Source organism: Neodiprion virginianus, chromosome 2 (assembly GCF_021901495.1).
Source record: "Neodiprion virginianus isolate iyNeoVirg1 chromosome 2, iyNeoVirg1.1, whole genome shotgun sequence".
NCBI lineage: Eukaryota > Metazoa > Arthropoda > Insecta > Hymenoptera > Diprionidae > Neodiprion > Neodiprion virginianus.
This window is the reverse complement of record NC_060878.1, coordinates 2992035-3018339: the sequence shown is the minus strand read 5'-3', so window position 1 is coordinate 3018339 and position 26305 is coordinate 2992035. Positions and strand designations below refer to the sequence as shown.

The 26305-nt window shown below is 42.8% G+C and overlaps 1 protein-coding gene across 1 annotated transcript in view; it reads right to left on the bottom strand.

The window, feature by feature from the left end:
* The window catches only part of LOC124297413 (epithelial discoidin domain-containing receptor 1-like), a 143221-nt gene extending 116916 nt beyond the window's left edge, over positions 1–26305 (bottom strand). Inside the window, exon 1 of the mRNA XM_046748411.1 lies at positions 26032–26305. The gene's annotated coding sequence lies outside the window, so the exon portion shown is untranslated. The remainder of the gene's footprint in view (positions 1–26031) is intronic.

Below are 26305 nucleotides of genomic sequence, written 5' to 3'. Positions count from 1 at the left end.
CTTTTATATTCAATACATTTGAGATGTGGGTAGGGATAGGGTAGCCCTCTAGCACTCCCCAAGGATGCGTCCTGCACGCTGTGGGGCTCTCGTCCGGGATCCTCGTCATATAACATCGAGCCCCGTCGAAGCCGAGCCTGCGGACCATTTCAGTGGGAGGGGGGGGGGGGGGGGGGGGGGGGGGGGGGGGGGGGGGGGGGGGGGTGCGGGGTGTATACGAGGAGAATTTATTACCCCTATTTTTCAGATGGAGACACATTATCCGCGTGTTATACACCGGATAAATACGCGCCCTCGAGCCGCCGGGCTGAGGAAAATTACCGATCGTCAAAAGAAAGTAGGTATACGTATACGTATACGTACACAGAGAAAAAGCTGCACCGTCATCATGGCGACGCCTTTCGTATTTACCGTCAGCACCGCCGCCCTTTGCAAATCTCTGCAAAGTATGCCTGTGCCTTATTTTTTTTTTTTTTTTTGCATATAAAAGGATGAAATTTCTACACCCGGTATAATACTTACAACCTATTATATACGTCGTGGACTTTTGAGGTATAAGGTTCGAACGAAATGAAAATTTAAATGAGAAACGCAATTATTTATTCATCGTTAATTAATTAGCGGTTAACGCTACGTGGGTGAATTGTAATTGCAGTACCTGTACAAATTCGCTGAATAAAAAGCATCGCGCTTGACGTTCGTAATTTCTGTAAGTATGTGGGTATAAATAGCTGTTTTTTAAATAAATTCTTTTGCAAAAGGAGGGCCGTTGCGTGTATACACACACACACACACGCATATATATATATATATATCCCATGCCGAGGCAACGGTGTATTTGAAAATGAAATTATTTTCTCGTTTCGTTATTCTAATTCCACTTTGCCCCGTTCCAGTTTCTCCTTCCACGTTGTTTCATTTTATATCTCGAGATTTTCTTCTCTCCCTGAATGTTTATCAAAGCGTCGCTCGGAGCCAATTTGGAAGCACGATTCGATTAAACAGAAGAATAAGAACAAGGGGATAAGGAGGTAAATTTTGTACGGTTACATGTATACGTTGTAAAGGAACGAGGAGAAATCGTTCATCTTTTACAACACGCGATTTTTACCGACGTACGTCTCAAGCTCCTGACAAATTGCCTTTCGATCGACCGCGGCTTTACGAATATTATGCACGACGATTCCTGTTGTGAAAATCACCGACAAGCTTCCTGTAAAAGTATCATACGGTTTATGAATATTTTATACACCATTGGATAATAATTTTGGATCGATATATGCTTCCCAGGGAGTCGAATGAAATACGTTCTCCAACTTTCACGCGTATGAAAATATTATTTACCGCGTATATCCACGAGGGGTGGAAAAACAACCGCGGCAGAGTTTTCTCGGATTAGTGTCAAGGTTGGGTCGAGTTTATCGGTCAAAGTTTACCGCGGAGAGATCGAAGATATTACGGGCGAGGGGGTGAAAAGGAGGGAGGATAGCTGACGCGAAAATGGGGTGAAAAGCAAACAGCCGGTTTGGTCTATCGAACGAATTACCGCGCGAAGCGGAGAAGTCTGTGCTGAAAAATATAACGCGCTCGATCATCGAGCCAAGGAGAGAATGAGAGGGAAAGAGAGAGAAAGATAGTGATGGATCGTTCGCCTTGACCGCGAATCTATTATCTCTGCTCGGGGGAAGAGAAAAAAGAGAAAGAAAGGAAGAAAAAATTCTGGTTTGCATTTCAACCGTGCAATTAATCCTTCGATCCCTGCAGCAGCGGCGAATTATAGAGAGAAACGAGCGTGTTCAGAGCTTTGCCCGTAACAAATCCGAATGAATCATGATTCGTGGATCAGAAGGTGACAGATCGGAGCTCTGGAACGAACTTTTGGCACGAGAAGCTCTTCGTTTTGAATAGCTGAGCTCTGTGCCAATCTCGCTGCGAACTTTCCCGTATTTCTGGTCTTCCCCGCAGCGTTTCGACGGATCAGAAGTTACGAAGGATTCGGTAGCTCGGCTGTCGATCAATTAGGCGGCCACACGCGTCTCGTCGCGCTCTGATATTCAGCGACCGATTGCGGGACGAGTTGAACGATAGGAACGCGAGCTGAATGTCACCAGAAAAAAAGAGACAATGGTTTCGGGGGCGAAGGATCAGCGCCAGGTCGGACATGTTTCGAAATTAGCCGAAACACATTCGGGGGAGTTGATTAATGAACGAGTCATTAACTCGCTCGACGCGGTGAAGACTTGAACGAAACGAAAAATCCCCCGGGGGGAACGAATCGGGGCTTGATTAATGATCTCCGACAAATAATACATATCGATTCGTCTCTTCTTCATCTTCTTCTTCTTCTTCTTCTTCTTCTTCATTCACTTCTTCTTGTTAGTTTTTTCTTTCACCCTTCGAGATATTCATCCTCCGACGATTATACGTACATCGTATAAACGAATGACGTCGAATTTTATTTCGAAATGACCGGCTTCAGGAAAGAACAGCTTGGCTATTCGACTATAACGTACTATACTTCTGGGAGTAATCTTCCCGCGGGTTGACAAACTCAGACGGTTTTCTCCCGCAACTTCGTCAGCCGTGTGTAACACCAAACATTTTACTTAGGCCTTACAAGGCCTGGGATGAAATGCAGGGTGTAGAACGAGGATGAGGACTGGTCCTTTTAGCCCAGAATAATGTCAGCCATTACCAAGGGAGAGAGAAAGAGGACTGGGTCTTCGGCCAGAGGAGCTCCGCGGTCTTAAATTATCACTGTAATTATACCGTACATCATAAAGATAAAAGCATTAGGAGAGAAGAGCGTCGTCGCGCACTCGCAAAGAGAGAGGGAGAGAGAGAGAGAGGAGAGAGAGAAAGAGGGAGAGCTTCAAAAGGATCAACGGATTTTTCCCACCACCCGCACTTCCGTCTCTTTTGTTTTCTCCTCCCTGCTGAACTTTTCCATTCAAACTCCGCTCCGCAACGGACAAGTGAATTTCCACCGCGGACACAATCCCGCGCGACGGTCAAAAGCGCGTCGAAAGGTTTTCCGGAAAACGCGTCTCCTCGACACCTCGATCGGCGGAATGCGAGGCGGGGAGGAGCCATTCCTGCAAGTCACCTTCGAACAATCCCCCGAGCTATTCGCTGTTTAAAGGTTTTAGCCCAAGGCAAGGCGGCGAGTCGCCAAAAAGGAACAACTTCAAACAGTACTGCATAATGCATCGCCCGTTCTCCCGCTTCCTTGCAACCCTTCAAATAAAAAGCTTTCAGCCGGGGCTAACTTTTACCGCCTAGCCGGCTGGTTGTTGGCCGGCTGCCTGGCTGGTTGGCTGGCGTGCATGCACGTACCGCGTCTACGTACTCACGGCACACTCGTCCGCCTTCACGTCGCATAAGCATGTAAACCTTGCCGGCATATCGAGGAACCCTGCACAGACCGTCTGCCATCAGCCATCAGCCATCAGCTTCTCAGATCCCGAGTGCCACCTGTAATTCCCATTGCCGAGGCATTCGACGTCCTCAGGATGAATGGATCACATGTTACCAGGAGGGAACGAACCTTTTCAATAATCTACTCCAGGATTGTTATCCGCGGCAATTATAACGGAGATGTAATAGATAGATGGATATAAAGTTAGACAGATAGATAGATAGATGTATAGATAGATATATAGGTGGATAGACACGTGGATAGATAGAAAGATAGATAGATAGATAGATAGATAGATAGATAGATAGTTTGATAGACAGATAGATAGGCAGATATATCGATAGATAGATAGATGTGAAATAATATATAGGTAGACGGTGTGGCAGAAATGAATCTGACCAAATTCGAATGACACAAATATATGAAAATAAGTTAAGATATCAACAATCTGAGAAAAGGTTTTATGATCATGAGTTTCGAAATGACAAAATTCTCTCTTTCTTTTATCAGATTGTAATGTCTTCGAGTTTCGATTAACTTCTCAAATTGTCGATACCTCAGTTTCTGTGTCATTCGAATTTCCTCAAATTCATTTCCATCCATACGCATAAAAAAAGAGATGCTGTATAACTCGTACTCACTACATCATCGGCTCAAATAACATCACTGGATATCTGTTCAAACGGGTTTTTGTCACTTTCCTTGTAGTTTACGTTTCGGACTACAACGGATCGCCGTCGTTCTAAGATCCGGCTTCTGAAACGGTGTATAATAAATAAATGCTGAATGCGTTTCGGTTTAGTTGTGGAAATTTTTCACACAACTTCGTAAGGGAACAATGCGTACATAGAGAACCGTGCTGAGAGCAAAGATTCTTCGCTTTTTCACCGACACGGTCTATTGGAAGGAACCGCGAGTAGGACCGCTTGTAAAATTCAGGTCCGATGGTTGGATACGAAGGGGAAAAAGAAACGGTCGGAATCGATGCCCGGGTGAAAGGGAAAACCACTTTTACAATAAACCGGACCCCTGCTCCTTCCGCCCCTCGACTGCAATTGGTCTGAGTGGTTGTCCATGGTCCATAGCGGCGTGTTCCTTCTTCTCCCGTTACGCACCCTGCAGGAACAATTTCACTCGGGAACCCCGCCGCCTGCACGCGTGTCGCGTGTGTCGGTTGCATTACGCGTTCTCTTTCTACATCTCTTTTTGGTCCATTTTTATTCCCGTCGCGTTCTGCCATTGTGTTCGTCATGCACGCGGAACGCCAGCGTGTACCGCTATCGTTGCAAAATGAAAGGAAAAGAGAAAAAAAAAAAAAAATGGAAACAATACACCGGAGAGGGGATAAAAAAAGGTGAAAAGGCGGAGTGAAAAGAATGATAAATAAAAAAAACATGGAGACCCTGCAGTAGTAGCAGCAACAGCAGCGGCAGCAGCAACCCCGTGTCAATGTTCTCCATTCGATTTGCCGACTTTGGTCGACATCTGGCCCACAACTCTCGCCCTTTTGAAATAACCGCGTACACACACACACATGGCACATGCGAGTGTAGGAACTCTCACGTATTGTTCTCTCATATATATCGATGCTACAATATAGAAGGTATAGCTGTTATTAATGGTTGGTCGATTATACTTGGTCGGAACAACAATCCACTATCAGTTGGTACCTAGTACCAATATAGTGCGGTAGTAGGGCGGTTCATTTTTCAAATTTTTATGAACGATGATCAATTGGACCACGATACGAAAGAAATAAACAAACATACAAGTCCGTAAGGTGTACAAATAAGAGTAAAGAAAAAAAATTACAATAATTGGTAACGATCTCTAAATACTTTCCTACCTCCTCCAGGTTTTACGACAGTCTTTTGTTTCAGTAATTGTCACAAATATTTCGAGTGGCACCTTAGATAAAAAAGTTTATAAAACGAACCACCCCTAGTTTGGTGCCCACAATCGGTGCATGGAATCCAATCCAATGTACACAAGTCAAGTTTACGGTAGGACAAATCGTTTCTTCGATCAGGGACTATATTAGCGTGTGAGCGCTATAAAGTTAGGCTAAGTGAATAAAGTGAGTCACGATGGGTGAACCGAGCCCCGGAACCCCGATGATCGTGGAGAACGATTATCCACGGACCATTGGGCAGGCGGGGCCACCGCATTGGTCTAATTTGGTAATGCGTTCCGGAGGCGACAGTGAGCATAGGTGTTCAAGGCATATGCACAGGTCTCGTCAAACCAATGGACATTTCACATACCCCTCATCCGACCGCCTCATCAATCTCCGGGTCCATATGTCGATCCTATCGGATTTCAGCTGTTCTAATACTTGGACGTCGCTTTTTTCTCCTCGAATTCTACGACTGTTGTTACGATCATTCTAACGTAATGTATGCAGAAAAACATACGTCGAGGCGTTGGTCCGTGAAAAGGAAACTTTGCTTACGGATCCGGTTACAGGAGGAATTACCGGGGCGTTAATTTATTTCACAAAGCAATTTAGATAACTCTGCACCCTCTTTGCTCCGGCTCTTCTTCGCTTGTCGTGTTGCTACTTCTGACGGTAGTTGCATATTATAATGAAAGAGCGAAAGGGGTGCGGAGTGCACGTGACGATCATCTGGATGTACGTATACACCGGGGATCCATGCACCATCCCTTGGATTCTTATCGGAACTGATATCCCTGGGAAATCAAGTCGGTCCCTTTTTAATTAACATAAACACAATTAGCGCTTGGGAGGGAACAATGCAGCGTCGATAATCGTTTCGGTGATAAAATTCAAGGGAGATTCTACGACCCCGTTCACCCATCGCAAAAACAACCACGTACGGGAACTTTAACGTTATGTATAACGGAGTCGACGACTTTCGCTGATTAAATCACCGGCCGCGATGTTCGACGCTGCTGCATCAACGATGGCTGCATCACCTCCCTTTTCCCTTCTTCCCATAAGGAATTTAATCACTTCACACCCCGAGCCTTTGGGCCCCTCTTACAAACCCGCTTTCCTGACCGTGAATAACGCTGATGAATGATCCTCGATCACGGTTAAAGCCCCACTTGGCTCTTATAACGATGGTCCGTCTTATTACGAATGGAATTGTTTATACCGTAATATTTTACTTGTTGGAATTAAAATGTGATCTCTCTGTATAATACGAAGTTAGAAATTGAAACCAGACACAATAATAACTGTAAGTGAATAAAGTAGGGGGGAGGAGGGGATGACGATTAAAAGTCTGAGCATACGCGGATGCGCGGAGAGAGATAGATAGATAGATAGAGAGAGAGAGAGAGAGAGATAGAGTGAGTTCCTGTAAACATTTATACGACTCCGGAAACGCTTCCTGAAAGCAGCCGCAGGGATGAGCGTTGGAAAATCTGTTGGTACCCACGTGCTCAAAGTCACACCTGTTCATCGTGAAGAAATCCTCGTCGAGACGTTATTGTCCTCAGGTGGTGGTGAGGAATAAGAAGGAAGGAAAAAAGGAAAAATAATCGAGCCAGCTCTCCGAGTCATGGAATAAAGGACGCGTGATTCGAGATATAAATTGACTCGATTATCACAGGTGTGTAAAAGTAACCGATTTGAGTATCGTCGCAACGTTACATATAGGTAAAAAAAATTGATCATTGTAATTATAAATAATTTTTATCGATTGTAGATTGGAAGAGGATGGATGATATTTTTTTTAATACAACGATATTTATCCCGCGGAATTGAAACTAAAAACATTTTCTTCTTTCTTTTTTTTTTTTTTTCTCTTAACTTCCATTCCGCAGTTCAAAGTGTACAAAGTTTCCGTTTACAAGTCCAACGCTGCGTTAATGCTGCGGCTGTTTTTCAATTGGCCTAATTAGTCCCGAGAGGGGTGGTGGAAAAGAGAGTGCGAAGGGATGGAAGGGAGAAAAAAGGGATTAGTAAGAACAATCCACGAACAGTATAATATATCGTGTGTGTGTGTTCGAAAGCCGTCCGGCTGTTAAAATCGAGCCAGGAATTAATATTTCAGTTATTATATCTGAATCTAATCTGGAGCTTGCGAGCTGTGCGACAGCAATGTAACTTCTGAAACGAAAATGGACGCAGCTTTATTCTACTACGGAATGACGGCTCCCTTATAAATATTCATCGCATTATAGCAGGTACGTACACGGAACAACGTCGACGGGCTAGGTTGACGCTGGTTGGCTCTGGGTATATGTATAAAATAACGAAGCACGCGACAGTCCCGGCATTTCTTATCGTCGCCAACGCTGCTCGGGCTGCCCTGGCAATTCCTGGACATTGTGCACCACCGTGTCATGCGGGAGAGTCGGCCTCGACTATTTATTGTTATCTCACGCATTGCTTTCGTATACTTATACCCAAGAACAATTTTTATTCTGCTCCGAGAGAGGGTGAGAGAGAGAGAGAGAGAGAGAGGGGAAATATAATATGTACAAGGGGCTGAGAAATGGCTTATTTGTTTGATTAATGACCACGCCTATTTACGATTCATTATTTAACCAGGCGGAGAGAGATTATTAACATGCGTCTAGTGTAATATGGAATAAAAATCGCGAGGAAATTTGCAGGATATAAAAAATTCTAACGTCTCGGGTAACGCCGATGTAAAAATCTGAAAAAAGCGATTTATTGACTAATTCTTTTTTTTCGAACGGAAGAAATAGTAATAAGATAATCATGTTTCAGGAAGTTATTAGGCAAATTTTATTCTGAAAAAAAGAGATAATTACTCAATCTACTAGCTAGTGAAATACGTTGGGGATTTTCGATAAGTTAGTTTTAACATTATTTATCAACAAACGATTGCCCTTTTTTTTCATAAAAAATTTAACTTCTTTTATTTAGATCCTCACTAATCACACAAAAATCAATACTTTTAAGATCCCCGACGTATTTCACTAGCTATTAACATGTAGATAGAGTATTTTCGTTTTTTTTTAAGGATCTATAGTAGAATTCAACATTTCTCGCGAGAATGGCTTCAGTGTCGCCAGGTTTGAATATTTCCTAATAATAATTTCGTATATTATACTTGAATATACGCCAAATAACTTCCTTAAATATTATTATCACATTACTTTTTCATCCATCTAAAAAAAAAAAAGTCTAGAAAGCGCTCTTTTAGGTTTTTACAATGATATTACCCTTGAATAGTTCTTCGATAATTATTACCTGATTATCGAAAAAACACCTTTTGGTACAGGTATCAGTAAGACTACGAAGCTAGTAGAAATGCGAAGCTTTTGAAAACAAGTATGGCCACTTTGATTATCGCCATTAACGCGATTGTTTCCTTAAAAACTTGAAAATTCTCTCAGGAATTCAGATCGGTGGGCGGCTTGGCTCGTCGAGTCGGTAAAGTCGTTGACGATCTGTTTTACCCTCGAAGCTAGAGATGACGGTAGTACAATTTTCAATAAAACGTCGGTGGGGTGGGGGGAGATAAAAGCTCCCGATGAGAATGAAAAATTTGGAAGGTGCACGGAGCGCGGTTATTTTACTTCCGCATTATATCGCATCGCGGGGACTCGTTTTCATGTATTTTTACGATTTCTTGTAAGGTGTGGGGTGCGTGTCGAGGACGCGGGTGACGCGTCGCGTGCATCAAGGAACCACGGGAACAGGGGCGTAGCATCGGGACACGCGACAAGAGGCCATTCACGCGATGCTAAGCCGCAGGACCGCGGCCGTGATAACAATTTGACGGTAACTGGGAACAATAACAATTGGAATAAAGGTTACGACGCGGGGATAGAGGACGAAATAACGAAAGGAAATTTGGCCCTAGTGGGCGGGATACCGCAGTTACACCTGCAGAAAAAGTGGCCCGAGGTGCCTTGGAGGAACAAACACGCGTTTCCTAATCTAAGTGGAAATTTATTCCGACGCCTTTGTGTATTTTGCCCGATCAATTTTTGTCGGAAGTGCCGTTACCGACAGGGTTATCTTTTAACCCTTTGCGGCACGGTGTGTCATATATATCAGACACACTGAGAAAAAGTTCATTTGTTATAGTAAGCAGAAAAATTGAGTAAAACAGGTAACGTTGATGACTTCGCGAATATAGTGAGCGATATAAATAAACAAAGTGTTGAAAATGCCTGGTTTTACAGAATGAATGTAATTGCGGGAAGATTATGGGGACTATAAAAGTGGAACTCGGTAATCTTTGGTTTTTAGCATTTCTGAAAACGAATCTGACGGAAAAATTTCAAAATTCAAAATAACGGATTCAATATGGGGGATCCAACATGGCGAACTGAAAATATAAAAATTGATCCTATTCGCTCATATTAGACCTGCCATTTTTAATGTTGAAAACTTCTCAGATCTGACCCCATTTTTGAAAGCAGCGACCTCGAGAACCCTTATACACCCAGTTTCAAGGAATTTGTTAAGTAAGTAAAAATGTATACTTCAAAGGGTTAAATATGTAGCCACAACAGTTAGACATAGAGATACTACTGTGACCATGCATTGTACGTTACATCTTTATAGTCTATGGTCTTTTCAGTTTATAGCGTTCTTGCTCGCAGTGTGAAGTCACGCCAAGATTTCTTTCGTCACAATAAATCACAAAAATATGCGTCGAAATTAATACCTGAGAGTTTATTTCCTGTTTTCCCAACCTGTCCAACAATTTTCACCTGCAGATATAAGTCAGAGGGTTAAAAGTTTTCCCTAGCAATGAAAAGAGGAATCTCAAGTGCTAGGAAAGAAAGGAAAATAAATTGATCCGTTGGCGAAAAAAAAAAAAAAAAAAACGAAAAAAAAAGCTTAAACGGATTGTTTTGTGTCTTCACTTTTTGCTACACAAAGTTTGTGCAGAGCCTTCAGCTGCGGCTGCACGAATAATGAATGCGACGTTTGTACGTCGCAGAACGGACGGACAGGTTAAAGGCGGACAAAGAAGAATTCTGGTCGATGGATCACGGCTGACCTGTCCTCGCAGACCTTGGAGAAGCGATCCGCCCTTTCTGCCAGCCGTTGGGGCTGACAAAAGACGAGACATAGGTCCAGATTCCTCGATTCCGGTGAGTTTCCGAAGCGGGGAACAAGGGGGAGAACGAGAAATGGAAAAAGGAACGGCGAAACGTCGAAAACAAGGAATTCCCGGGATGATTTCAGAACGTCGCGACAAGTTGAGTATTGTAGGTTAGGGGGGAGGGGGATGGGCGATATACGGCGATGTGTTTTTTAAACCTATCAGTCACGCAATTCAGTTTTTTCTTTACCACGGGAGTGAAATTATACGTTTCTCATGTATTTTTGCCAATTTTTAACAATGATAATAATTTCAAATTTCAAATTTTTCCGCTCATTTTTCAAAATTTTCGCTCTTATTTTCACCATCTACGTTAAGAATCGATGCTTCGATGTTTTCATAAAGACATCGATAGTTCGATTTCGATATTTTTTTTTCCAACATCGTCCATCCCAACTGACCTACTGTAGGTGTAAGACGAGAGAAGAATCTAAGGGAGTTCGATTTCCCCGAAAGACTGCAGGATATATCTACACCGAAACCGATGGTTGAAATCCCCGAAGAACTTAACCCCTAGCGTAACGGATTCCGTTGCCATAAGATAATTTATGCAAAGCTCGGGGGTTGATTAAAATTTGAAACAGGATAGGTTCCGCATCCCTTTTGCGTGCCGGCTGAAATGAGTTTTGCCTTTTTGATTCGAACAGGCAGTCCGGCATGTGTGATGAGACTCCGGCTCGCTTCCGCCTCTCCCCCCCCCCCCCCTCCCCCTCTTCATTTCCCTCCATCCTCTCTCTGCTTCTCTCCTCCTCCTTCCCCCTTCACCCCTTCTCTCAGATTAATATTTAATTTTCTATCCCTCGGTCGCTCCGGCACGAAGGATGCGCGCCTACGTCACGACTCCCCGCCTTTCGCACAGACAAACGCGGTTTTATTGCCCGCTTCCGGTCTCTCCTAATCGGGTTATACTGCCACTCGTTCCGCGCTTTTATTTCCGTCATTCGGTCCCGTTCGAAATTTGTACTGTGCCGCGTTTTTACCTCGCAGCAGGGTCAATAATTCACCTCATCCCCCCCACCCTTCATTCACCGCAGCTGCAAGCTCCTCAAAGATGTCTTTGAAGGAAGGATCCTCAGAGCCGCAGAGCGGAAAGCTCGGACCGTCGGAATTTGAGGTTCGCCTCAGCTAATGTTCGCCACTCTGTAGACTCGACGTCAGCTCCTCAGCTCATTAGGTTACTCGTCCTTGGTCATCCTGATTTCATTTATCGTAATTGCACTCAACGTTTGAGGGGAGGGGGGGGGTCGGTCGGAGAATTCGTTTGCAGTAATTATGGCAAAGCGATCGGTGTGCGAAACGCGAATTACAATCAGTCAGGGATGGTTTACCGATCCGCAGGATGCGAGCTTTCGTGCTTTCGTAAAATCCGGGCCGTTTTTCGAACCAGGGAATTTTCTTCAGCGATCATTCGCGAGAAATAAGTGGGATCGAAATTGACTTAGCTCCTGTCGATAATAGCGACTCGGGGTATAAGGCAAGACTCCTTTGGGGGATCGGCGAAAGCTCGTTGGAGCGAGAATGATATTGTGTTCCTGCGGGAAGACGCTGAGCAGCTTTCTTCGATGTTGTATTATATTACACTCCGGCGATGCGAGCAGTTCAATGAAGAAACGGGGCGCGGGTGGTTTCTAAGGTTCCATTTTATTCCCGTCTTAAAATTCCTGGAAAGACGATACTCGACAAATTGAATGTTTGGAAAGCAGCACTTATCGTCTCTTACCCTCGGCGCTTCGGTCCCTCGGCGGCATTCGGGGGCTGCAGTCGCATCTCTTCTCTTCTCCTCGGTATAGACGAAAAAATGTCAGAAAAGTAGCCGTAAGCTTCGACGGCGAATTTTATTTACCTGTCAATTTATTCGGTGATGTTCGAAAAGCTCTTCGTCAAAACCGCGAATAAATTACGCGTAATTGAAATCGTCCAAAGATACGACGCGATTGATCCAGCCTTGCGTCGCAAGCTCCGGTTGAGAACCGTTTAAAGATAAAGCTCCCGTACGGTGGCGCCATCTCTCGGTTAAACACCGAACTCGGGTAAAGGAGCTTGCGGAATATTCAATCTCGATTACGGTTTCACGCGGGTTGCGGCCACACCAGCGGGCGGCAATTAAACCGCAAAAACAGCCCGCATATATGCGGCGGACAAATTATTTATCGATTACTATTTATGCACCCTTATTTATTTATTCATTCGCTCGTTTTATCTTGGTCCACAACGAATCGAGCTCGTTATACCAACCAATTATCGGTACAATTATATGGATAAAAAAAAAAAAAAAACCCGGAATTGCACGGAATTGTAAAATTATTCACCGACGGTGATTTAATGCTGTTTTGAATGCGTGTTATATGTAGGCCATTCCCGACAATTTTTCCCAGCTTCTTTAAGGGTAGAAATTTCTAGTTACCTGCAATTTGGATGTGTTATAATTGTAGGATCGTAATTCGAAAATTTTATAAAAATATTCTACAAATGTTCAACAACCTCACAGAAGCTCAAGGAAGAAAACTTGTTCATTTTCTTCTCATTAATGTTATTAAAGATTTTCAATTTTATTAATACCATTTCTCTGCAATACGATTGAATGTTTAACCCTAATTGGTCACACTTCAGTAGAATCGCATAACGGCCACACGGGGTTAAATTCACCCCAGTTCCAAAAATCGAAATCCAGCTGTAATGATGAGTTATAAAAATCTAAAAAAAATATCTCTAGGTATTGTTTAAGGATCGCAGAAAAAGCCAGTTTTCCTAATCAAAATCACCATGACTAAGGGATTCTGCGAGGAGTTTGAAAGATGTTTGTGATGAATTTCACCCAGAGTGACCAATTAGAGTTAATAAAAATTAATTTATAGGATTAAAAATATTTTTTTTCTTCGTAAAAATTCTAGAATCCATCTCATACTAGATTCAATAAATTTTTATATAAGATTGTTGAAACTTGTCTTATATTATTTATTATTAAATACCATTGTTTTCTCTTCAAAATATCAGTACAAAAATCACTAAAAATCATATCAGACTATTTCAAGATCGTAAAATGTTTCGATTAACAACTTTGTTGTAATTCATGTATAATTTTGCAAAAATAAACCACAACTACTACTGCTGAAAATAGTCGCTGGGTCGTTTTGCCGTCTAAAACAGAGTCAGACCGACGCGTTTCAACTCCATAACGGCTCTGGGCGAAATTCCGAATCGAATCATACTCAGCTGGAGGCAAAGCCCGGGAGTCGTCTCGAGATAAGTCGCGGTTGTTTTTCCAACGTATCCCACACATGTCGTACCGCGGGGATATAATTGAAAATCACTGTAATCCAATACACATCTCGCAGCGGAGGATTTGCGCCCCCCTGTTCTTCCCTCGCATAAAACTGCGCGGCTTAAGTCTGAAAGTCAGGGGCGTGAGCCAATAAGGCCTCCGTATCTCCCTGGGACTCTTCGTCTGCGCGTTTCGAACGCGTTGCGCGGATCCGGAGGACGGCCGCGTTGCGGATTCGGTTACAACTTACGGCTGCATGCGGCGACTCCAGCTTTCCATGGTTTTCCGCGACGACCGGAAACCCGAGAGGAAACTCCCGGGAACCGGATATCGAACCATCCGAGTACTCGAGGGGTGCTTTCGCTTCGTTCGGTACTTTCTTTTATACCCACCAATGTGTTACCGTCTTTATAGTTTCGTCTCTTTCCGCGTAACGCGATCGTTATGTAATATTCAAACGCTCGTTTGTGAAGAAAGTTTCGAATTCGAAGGAAGGATTTTTCCTTTTCTTTTTTATTGATTACACAGGGCAACAAAAATTCGCTTTTTGTGTGTGAGATGAAAATTTTTAATTGATTGAGTTAGGAACAAGGTTTAGTAATATAGAATTGATGTTGGGATATTTTAGATTCGAATAGTTTTCTAATACGATTTTTTTAGTTTTCTCGAAAAAGGGTGTTTTGTTATTTATTGTAACTAACTAACTGGTATTTATTGTAATTAATAAAGCACCCTGAATCAAAAAATGTAAGTCAAAAGGATAAACATTCAATTTTACTGATAATAGCTATAACACAAAAACTAGACCTCATCGAATCAAAACAAATATGGTTTTATAACGGGGGTATATAGATTTATCAAAATTAGTCAGCACCTTCCTTGTTACAAAATTTTGTTGACCAGTGTTCTTGTTCGAATAAATTTTATCCCGTTTCTCGGCCTTTTCAGGTTCCGCTATTTATTCATACGCGGTTATATTTTTCAGCTCAGACTCATCGCGGCTTTTCTTTTCATAAAAAAAAAAACGAACCTTGAAGATGGTTTTGAAACCTTGGAAAAATGTACGACGAAACTGTCGACATCAGATCGGCAGGCTTCAATCGAATAGCGAAAAGCTGAGGAAACGAGAGTCCGGAAGGGGATGGAAAGCTCGGGAGCAGAAAGAGTCGAGGACAACGTTCGATCTTGTCGGCGGGCGTCGCGTCGAAATAAATAAAGTAACGCACCCTCGAGGGCGGCATCTATTTTATAAGACTAAGAAATATTGGCAGCATCAATAACGGTTTATCTGGAATACAAATTGCCGGGACGCCAGCAGCCGACTACCTAAGAAAACACCGGTAATCCGTCGAGGAGCGCGTCGCGACAACCCCAAGGAATTAATCCCGCAGGAATCGTCCGGCGGAATCCTCGAGGACGAGAGTGTTGTAAATAAGAATCTAAGGGGCGGAAATGGACGGAGAATTCGAAATCGTTCAAAATACTCGCGCGTTAATGGCGCTGAAGCTGCGCCAAGTAGCACCGAGTGATGGATCGCGTTTAAGGACGCTGCGCCGGCTCCGAACCGAAGCCTTTTTATCCTTGTTCACTTTTTTTCATCGGCATTGGCCGCTCGTTAACGGGCGCCGGGCTGCCCGAGCTGTTGGACCACCCGCTAATCGTCCCCGAAACGGGGTTCAAGGGGTCAGGTGGATCTTGAATTTTCAAAAACTCCACTACGATTAAAACAATTCTGTTATTATATTTTTGTTTTAAATTATAGAAAAAATGGATTCCTTGAAAGTTCAGGACGCACCTAACCCTTCAAGGACTAGCCGTTTGGTGCCTCTGACGAGAATGTCCCGTCACTTTGGTACAGTTTCAAAGACTCACATCCGGACTTGATTTTTTGAGAAAAAAAAAAAGTAAATTCACCGTCGACCCTCGAGTGGGATTAATTTCGGTCACTATCCTTACAGGATCAGCAGGAAGAAGCAAAGTGCAGTTTGGCGGAGTTCCAGGATCCGGAGTCGACTGTCTCCGGAGTTTGTATAGGAAGCCGAAGGGACGGTGGGAAGTTTTTTGCTTGTTCGCATCGCATTAGTCGAATTAGTCGAGGCGGTATATAATAATTTTCCTCGGAATAAGAAGAGCCGGAGAATTCTCGGGGAAAACAAGCTTTATTATTCCCATGAATGAAGTTAATTCAATAGTCGGTCGTTCATTTGAAATTGTAATACAGGTACGTCGCTATGCGCTCTCAATCCTCCCCCCATCCCCATCCCCAGGCAGCTGTATTAAGAATTTCTTCCTCCTCCTCCAGCACCGAGCCTCGCTCATCCTCCTCCCGTCGCCTTTCGTTGCCTTCGCGTTGTCACGTTAACGATGTTTTTACCCACAAAAACCGCCCGCGTCCTTTGCCACGCTCTTCCATCGATCCCATAAAGCAAAATAAGGTCTCAGGCAGACGGTACGTTGACACGAGGCAGTTGTCCCTGTTTCTGATAAGTAAAAGTGACACGATGTGGCGGATAAATAAATCGTACAAGTAAAACATGTGTGTGTGTATTTACAAAAAAATTTAATATTCGATGGTTATTTCTATAACTGTGTAATCTTGAGGAGAGGATCCTGCAGAGTCCTTATGGAAATTGGCTTCCGCTCAAATCGGATGGATTTTCGGTATTTCATAGTACATTTCTTCCCGCTCAAAAATCGGTAGTTTCCGAGATACAGGCTTCGGAAGAAAGGTGTACAGATTTTTTGATATCCATGGATTTCGTGGTTTTCGTCAATTATGAAGCCTCGAGTGGACGCGAAATCTGTGATGGCAGAAGGCTGTGATCGATTCCATCGACGCGTTGATTTCATCCACGAATTCGCTGGTTTACCGGAAGGAGGTGAAACGTCGGATTTCGCACGAAGAACGAGACCCTCCGACTCTTGCAACAATCGACTTGTCCTGTTTATCACGCGTCTGCGGAGTCTCTGCGAAGCTTTATAATTCGCAAAAATCGCGTAATCCATAGGATACAAAAAAAATCCATCCACCCCCTTACGAAGCCTGTATCTCGGAAACTATTGATTTTCGGTATTTGTGTCCAAGAGAATATTTCGGCTCCGGAGGATACGTACCATACCACACACTAAAAATCCATCCATGCTTAAAACATCTCGTTACAGTTTCGCCGTGTTCGCGTGGCGATAGCCGCCAAGGCCAGGTTGAATCGATCAAGAAGGCAGAAACAGGGGCATGTACATATTGTGCATACATGCGGTGGGGTAAAATTGAATATCGCAAGGGGCGAAGGGTCGCATGCTTCGAAACCCAGGGGCGCGTAAGCGAGATTGATACATTATTAAGAGGGTCCATTAAAGAAAGCGCCGCGGTATGAGATATGCGCTTGCGGAGGCAGTGGATGCAGGGTTGAAGGTGGAGAAAAGGGAGGAAAGGGCGAGGGCGAGGGCGTGAGCCAGGCTTCCCCTCGCCCCCTTTCGCCCTCCCCAACCATCCGCGTCTTCGTGGCACGCGCGAGAATTGCACCGGCTCTCGAAACGCCACGTGGCTCGTCTCTCACGACTCCCGTCTACCCTAAAACCACCCCGACTCGAAACTGCACCGATGCAACTGCGCCAAGGTCAGGGGTCACCTTTCTGGGGGTCGCAAGTGAACCCTGAAGATCCCCGAGACTTTGGCGCGTTGACTCATTCGGGGAACGGGGTCGCGAAAAGTAAAGGAGAGGAAAATTTGAGGGTGCATTGGCTGTACAGTCTCGACCAAAAGTGAATATCGTCGACGATGTTTAGTACTTTGCGATGAGATAAGGATCGGAAAAATATTAACCGCAATGAAGACGGTGAGAAAATTAAATTTCAATAATAATAACGCCAAAAAGTTATCAATAAACTGTTTGAAGAAAGCATTGTTGAACAAATTTTTAGGGTATGTTTTTTTTTTTTTGTCACGTGAAATGAATTCGTTGATTTTTCTGAGTAAACGTGAATTTTTAAAGAACTTTTCTCATTGTTTTGAAAGTTCCGTTTTCGAGGATTTAACATTTTTTAAAATAGAGGAAAAATCGTCGATTTTGGATACGTTTTCGTAAAAACGTTGTTCGTTACAATTAAGAAGTTTCCGGGGCATCTAACGAATAGTTTCGTAAATGCAGACTTTACTAATTTTCGAAAACAGAAATTTTAAAATAACGAGTAAATTCTTTAAAAATTCATGTATATTCAGAAAAATCAAAGAATTTATTTCACATCACAAAAAAAAAACATTCCCTATAAATTTGTTGAACAATGTTTTGCTTAAACAGTTCATTGATAACTTTTAAGCATTATTACGGTTCAAATTCAGTTTTCTCATCACCTTTATTGTGGTTTATTTTTTCGGATTTTTATTTTGTCATAAACCATTCAATATTGTTGATGAGACTCACTTTTGTTTGAGAATGAATAGCTAGTACATCCTTAACTTTGTTTCTGATGCTTCATTCGATAAGCCCTTTTTTTTTATTCAAGTCATTGCAGGTTTTTAATCATCCGTCTTTTTTTTTTTTACTAAAATAGAGTTAACATCGTCTAAGGATTATTCAAATAATTGAGACTCTTCCAGTAACAACAATATTCGCTTACTTACAAATTTTATTAGAATGAAGTGAATACATTTCGGGAAATAAGAATTCCTTGAATAATCTGAGATTAATTCTTATTGGTAGGAAAAACAAAATCAAGCAACCAATGATTTGATCGTAGAAAATTTGTCAGATTCAATTCAAAACGTTAACTTATCTATCGAATTGAGGGAACGAGAGAGAGGAAAATTGAATTATAAAATATAATTATTCTCTTGAACCGCAGATGGAAATTGACATTTCGTTGTGAGAAACCGGAAACGGGAATGTTTTTGAGGAATTTTCGTTGATTGATAAGAGAAAAAATGAACAGAAAAATTTGAAAAATAAAATACGACACCGACTAGACGATGCGACGGAACTCTGCAGCGGATATTCAGATGTCGTTACTTCTGGCCCGTCACGTAACCGTGTAAGGTATATTGATTTTTGCATAAATTTTTACTCCGCGTGTCACGACGACGAGGAGAAGGAGGAGGAGGAGGAAGAGGGATAAAAAGAAGAAGCAGCGGTGCCACGGAGCTGCTGTACAAGCCGTCGAGTGTATCGATGTACATAAAACGTGGAGAATTATGGGCTGACGTGTGTGACGCGTATATGCTTCGACAGGCATCTGTGCTAGATAATGTGCCGCAAAAGTATGTCGAGCCGAATGTCTCACGCGACATGCCTTCGAACATTGCATTCCGGTGATGGATAACTTGCAGGATAAATTATGAGAACGAGGGAATTAAACTATGCAGACATTGCAACGCAGGTCTGAAAACGAAAAATTGGATAAGTTTATTATAATGTTTTTTACAGATTTTCACACACTGAAACCGGGGAAAATACTCGAAAAGTTTCATCGCGTCAGGTTTTTTCTTGAAGTCGTGTTTGCGGTTTCGTTTAGCGTGAATCTCACGTTTAATTCGTAATCTGGTATCCTGTTCTCGATTATAAAAGTCCTATGCAAAAGTGATTTCTCACTTTTATTTGATGTGTATTAGAGTGTGACTCGAGAATAAATACAAACAGGGAAAGAGAAAATGGAAAGCGGAAGCGTGTTCGGAGAGGTATCGAAGAGAAGAAGAAAAGGTTTCGCGTATGCGAAAAGAACGAACACGGAATGTTAAATACATTTCATAAAGAAATTGTTTGTTTAATTTTATGAGAAATATTGTTCAGTTCATTGCGATAAAATGGTGTTGTTATTCATTATTGTTATGCTTTTTTTTATACAAACACCTTGTATTTTGCAAGAATACCGTACGTAATTTTTGAATTCAACATACTCGAAAACATAATATTTACCAAAAACATCCCACGTAGCTGAAATAAAAAAAATTTTAGAAGTCCTGTGTAATATTACATTATGCAACAAGGGAATAAAGTCAAAGATTATTCACGCGGATAGATTTACTACCTCAGCGAAGCAAGGTGATCTCATGTTTCCCGCAAATGAGGAAAAAAAATTGAAAGGGAATAATATTCCACTTGTAGTCCCGGTTTTCAGGTCAAAAAAAGTATACGTTATAATCGACTCTGAAATAAATATTTTTTTCAAGTGTTCCGAGGGTAAAAATTATTCTTAAAAAGGTCCTGGAAATCGATTTTGCGAGCAAAAAGCTTTTGGTTTCAAATTCGCAAAAATATGTTTGAGGTTCCTTCTAAAGCGCTTAAAATCACTCGTCGTCCGACGTCTGCTGTATCGACGTGTTTTTTTATTTTTCAAAACGACAATTTCAGCGTAATCGAATTCGCGTTAAAAAGTTACCGCGAAAAAACCTTCGTAACAGAGATATTCTTCCCTCTTGCGTAAAGCAGAGTTCACCGAGCGTCTAATTAGAAGGAACGCCCTCTATTGAAGCATTTAGGCGACGACAATTGCGGAAGTCATTGGCGATAAGCGGGACGGCTGTAATATTCGAGGGAGGGAGGAATAAACGGAGAAAAGCGAGGCGATATAGAAAGGCGCGATCTACGCTCCCTGCGGGCAAAACGCGTTATTATACACGCGCGGAATCTTCGCCGAATAAGTAGGGGTGTCAATTTGCGGGGTGAAATCGGAGATAAACATTTTCCCAGGGTGTCGCTATTAGGGTCCGAGCTGTTGGACGGGGGAGGGGGGGGGGGGGGGCGGAGGGGGAGGAAGGGAGGCGTGAATAATTAAAGTTCGCGGGGGCGAAGTTAAAGATAGTGCAAATGGAGTTCCGGTCCGTCGAAACGACCCCCGTTCACCCCAGCCGCCGGTACAACGTTCGTTACATTTATCAGCTCCCGGGTATTCGAGGGGCGGCGACGAGGCCGAGCCTCGCGGGGGTTGCGCACCCTCGAAACATAAGGCCGTTAAATGATTTAATTCAATTTACGGTCGGCGGAATTTAACACCTCCGTCAGTTCCGCATTTTCAGATAAACCGATTCCACCCCTCGATGTCTGGCGGTCCACCACCCCTCACCCCCACCTTTTTCATCCCCCAACAGGCACAAACACACCGGCGAAATGAAAATCTTCATTTCTCTAAGCCGGGTCGGAATCTATCCGCGGGAAAATTTCACGATCGTACGGTCAGCGGAGGGGGTGACAGCTGCGGTTCGAGAAAGAACAAGTTATGTTTACCAAGGGTATATTTGCCCGAAACATCCCCCCGTTGCGTCGTCAGGCCCTCAACAACCGGTTTCAATATTTGCAAACCCGTTCCACGATCGATTAGCGCTCCTTAATTTTGCGGGCTGAGTGGAAGCGAAAAGCACTCTTTGCAACCCTTGTTGGCCGCAAGACGTCACTTTGATGCTGGACTGTATATTTCTCAGTTTTTCATTTCTCTTTCGCCCCTTGTGATACAAAATTGTTGAAGAAAATTTGAAACAATTTATCGAGTATTTAGATCACAGCTCTGACGATGTATCGAAAAATTTTGTTTCGCGATAAAAGTGTGAAAAGAAAAGGAACGAAAAAAAACAAACAAAAAAAAATTGAACAAAAACTGGTATCAGGGGGTTGCTCTTTGCAGAATTGTTCGGGAAAACTTTCAAAGTGATCTTGCGTGAAGACGAGAACTCTGTAAACCACCATTCGCGAATTGGTCGTCGTGCAGTATCGAACTAAGTGTTGATGACGTACGGAAGTACCTGAGCTGTGTGAAAACGACGGGGGATGGGGGTGAAGATTGGGTTGGGATCCCGCGAAGAGGAGAACAATGCGAACTTTGAGATAACTTCGGAGCAGGAATCAACATGAAAGGGGAAGTTTCCGTCTCTAATTGGTATTTGGGAGATCTGAAACAGACCCAACCCCAACCCCCTGTTCCGGTTTCTCATCCCCTCGCCCTCGAACCTGTCCATTCGCTGTCTGCTACTCGATGTAAGTTTATTATGCTGTTCGCGGGTTAGTCTCCGGCTGAATTATTCGAAAATCGGCATATCTTTGCCCCGAGGAATCCATGCTTTAACCACCTCAACCCTTTCAATCGCAGAAGCCACTGTAGTGGCACTCTTTTTTGTACATACCATACGAAATCCTTCGTTTTTTTGCATTTTCAAGTAACCGAATTGCGTGGCTGAAAGGGTTAAAGAGTGTAACCTCTGGGAAGTAAAATTTCAACCCCTGTAAACCAAGTCGGTTAATTGCTTGTGCGATGTTCGATGCTTGTTTAAAATTTTCGTCATTCACGTAAATGTATCAACGGTGAAGTAAAGGAAGCTTTTGTTAATAAATTCAAGAAAATTCTTTCATGGCAGTTCACGCAATATGCTGCTCAGGTAGGGTTCAGGTCTGAGATAAAATTACAGGGGTTGCGCGTCTCGATGTTTTCCTCAGAGATGGCGACACCGAGTCTGAGAGTGAAACGCACCCCTTGGTTCGGTCGAACGATGGCATTTGTACAGCAAAGAAACTAGTCTTTCAGTCATCCGTGAATCGTAAGATAATATACAACTGAAGCGAATGAAAAAAAAACAAAATATGATCGTCGAGTTAAGGGATGGGATGAGGCTCGTTTCGCAATGAGCTCAAGAAACGGCGAAGTATCAACGAGAGGCAGCAAAATTTGACATTTAAGGGGGGGTTAAAGTTTGGATGGTCTAAAATCATACCTGTTTTTGGGAGTATTTTTTTACTTTAAAAAAAGTTAAAACACATAGATCAATTTGAGTTTGAGGGCTGTATTATTTATAGCTTCAAGAATATTTTGGAATATAAGTACCGAACGACCACGTTTACAATTCGTCAGCACAGATTTCTCGCTCAATTTTTATCCGATCGACTTGAAATTTTGACACGATCTTAAAAACTTGTTTATCGATTCGAGCTTATTACTAAATTTTTGAATTTCAATCCCAACATTTTTTTTTTTACACATTCTAACAATTTTTTCGTCGAAATGTGAAATTTTTTGTTCGTAATCGTATATATATTTGAATTTTTTTTTTTTTGATCATTTGGGCTACGAGCTCTAATCCGAAAAGTTGTTTTCAACTCAAAAAAATGTTTTTCATCCGTTACGAGTTGGACAAATGATGTCAGGAGATCGAGTTCGGAGTCGTTCGCTACTTATATGCTTCATGCCGTCATTTTGTTACAACAATCAGGCCCTCAAACTCAAATCGCTTAGACTGTTGTCATTTTCATTGTTAAAAAAAAAAAAAAAAGCTCGAAGTCAAGTCCCTGCTGACGTTCGCCGAACCGGAGGCGTAAGGAGCAGGACTCGAGGGCCAATCGAATCCTGTTAATGGGCGAGGAGTTCGCGGTGGCCGCTACGTAACGTGCCCTTTGTGTTTCGTCTAGGGGTGGACGGGGCACTCAATCACCCTTTCTCCCTTCCTCCGTTCCACCCTTCCGCCCCTCGGCATCATCGTCCGAAGGTTGCGGGCTCTTTTCGCAACCCGCGAGGCTCTATTAGCAGTTTCTTAGACCGCCTTCAAATGGCATTCCTATTGATGCCCTTCGCCCCCCGTATTATTATACTCGCCCTAGGCTCGTACGGTTGTCGGCACTTGTGCACCGCTTCCATTGCCATGCCGCAACATCGTCGACGCCACTTTTATTACCCCCATTGTCCACTCGCTACACGGGGGCGAAGGCCGGCAGAATATTGGTAGAATACTTTCTCGATGCGCAACTACACCTATACGGACGTATGAGGCATTCCATGCCGACTCAGCAAACGGTTGATCACGACATTTTTCAGTTTCACCAAGGATTTTTTTCACCTTAGTACGACTCTTGAACAGCTTTAAAAAAAATTTTACACATTTTTTTAGTCACTCGTATTCACCCTGTGATTTTTCAAACCCATCTCAAGAACACCCAAATCGATTTTTATTAAACAAGGAGGAAAAAAATTTCGTCCTCGAAACGAAACATTCTCACGGTAATATTCAAAGTGGAACCCGTTTTTTTCTATTTTTTGAATCGTTTTTTCTATTTTCGTACCTGTTAAAAATCCATCACAATACATACCGTATCTCCGATTTGAGTGCTGATTTATCAATTTGTTTCTCCGGTTATAAAACACACTTACGATTTGTTTCAAAATTTTATAGTAGATTTTCGACATGTATGAAAACAGAAAAATCGATTGAAAAAAATAGAAAAAAACGTTTTTGCGATGGGTTTGAAAAATCGTAGGGTAAAGACGAGTGATTGAAAAAGTATTTGAAAATTTTTCAGAAGCTTTTCAGAAATCGTTCTAAAGTAGGAAGAATCGTTGATTAAAAAAAATGTCACGATCAACCGTTAACTGAATCGGCGTGGAATGCCCCATACAAACATGTGTTGTAAGAAGTTAACTTCCTCTCTAACTGCGCGTCCGTGTGTCTGCATACGCGTGTTGGTACGTATGTACAGATATCGCAAGGACGAGGAGAGCAGATATCAATGTTTTATATCGCGAGATAGAAAAACAATATTGTTATTTCATCAGGGAGTCGGCACACGTCGCTGAAAGTGACGCTTCGTGTCTCCTCCTTCGTTCGGGGGAGACCACAAATTGGATTATGCTTCGCGAACCTGCGGGATGAGGAAAGGACGAAGGATGCCTCCAAGGTTGGTTGGCTTCTTCCTTCCTTCCTTCCTTCCTTCCTTCCTTTCTTTCTTCCTTCATTCCTCGCTTCCATCCCCCCGAGTCACCTTCAGTCATTTTCCAAAGCCACTTTTCCTCTTCCTCCCCCCCCCCACCCTGCAGCAACGTCGACGTTGTCACAACCGGGAGGCGCGGGGCGAGTTGATGGATTGATTTTTTAATGCGAAAGACAGCTACTCGCTACTTACAAGACCTCCGTTTCTGACGACACACGTGTCCCTAGGCAGGAACGGTTTGCGAAAAACGCTTCGAAGTATCGACGTTTCCTTATCTTTTCTCCATACCGACGCTTTTCACTTAAATTCGTTATTCAAACTTCCCGCCTCGCGGGGAATAGGAAGGCGGGAAGTTTGAATAATTCTCTACTCTGGCAAAGGAACAATTAGAGGTAAGTAATTGACGGGGAATTCCTCGGGAGTTAGCCGGCAGCCAGCTGCACTCGCGACCCGAATTCAATGCTGTTTGCTCGACTTAAGTAATTGTAGCCCGCCAACTACGGAATGCTCCTTCGCCAGCCATCGCCATTCTATCTCTATCTCTTTCTCTCTCTCCCTTACACACACACGTACACACACACACACACAAGAGTCAAAATTCCTATCCACAATCAGCAACCGCGCGTGTTTGAATATCACCGAAACGCAGTTCGAAATTCCTCCGCAAAATCCTGCGGAGTTATTGTTATATATGTACCCATACATACATACACACACACACATATGTATATATATATATAGATATAAATCGTTATACGCGGGAATATACCTGCTGCGGTTTCCGTTCTCCACGATATCCGCAGAACAATTCGAGTAAACATTAATACATGCCGGTAACGACTCAGCCGTAGCACCTTCCAACGATTTTGGAACACCTTGGCTAGTCGCCAGTCGTTGATAGTGGACAGTCCTCGGCATTCCCGTCGCTGTTGTCTAGTTCCAATGGCTGCAGTGCAGTATTGTTGTTGGGAAACATTCGGACGGGATCAGTTCGAAGACTCGTAATTTGCGGTGCAGCATCGAGGGGCTGGAAATCGAATCAGTTATCTTAATTCATTGATGGAACGATTTTCAGTGATTTCCAGACTCGATTGAATCACTGAGAATCACGACAAATCGCGGGAGATTAATTAGAACGATGGGAAAATCGGTTGAAAATTAATGGAAATCACTTGGTAAATTGGAAATTAACTAAAAGTGAAGATATGGTTGATGGTTACGGACAAAAATCATTAGAACTTCAATGAATTCTAACCATTCGTTGTTCATCCCAAGACTTGCAACGATTTACGTGACTTCGAGCGATCGACAATTATTTCATTGATTTCTCGTTACTTTATAAGGAAAATTTCAGCTCTTCGAGTCCAACTTGTAAAGTTATACCAAGTAAACTACGTTGAGCTTATTTTATTTCATATTCGCTTTACTACTCGTTACAAAAATCCGCCTGTCATTTTCCGTTTCTTCTTCGTTTTTTTTTTTTTTTTTTTTTCCATTCATACCCGATAAAAATAATTTCTCTCTCCGTATTAGGCCGCAAACGTTACCCTTTATACCCTACATGGCAAACAGTTTCGAGTCGATCAGGATTTTTGGAACCAGTTTACATACCGACTGGCTGTCACAGCGGAGCGACGTTTCAACAAAGCTTCCTCACAATTGGATTGATTTTGAATGGAACGTTGCCGTGCAGCCTCGTTCGTGATATCGATGAACGATGTTTCTGCCTCTGCCGCGTGTAGTTGCGAGCGATTCTTGTTGCGGGGATTATTATGGGACGATATTTATTTCACGGCATATTTTTCAACATTTAGAATGTATTTATTACGACGTAACAAGAAACAGCACTTCAAACAATTAGCGTAGCGTCTATCCTCAGCTCTAC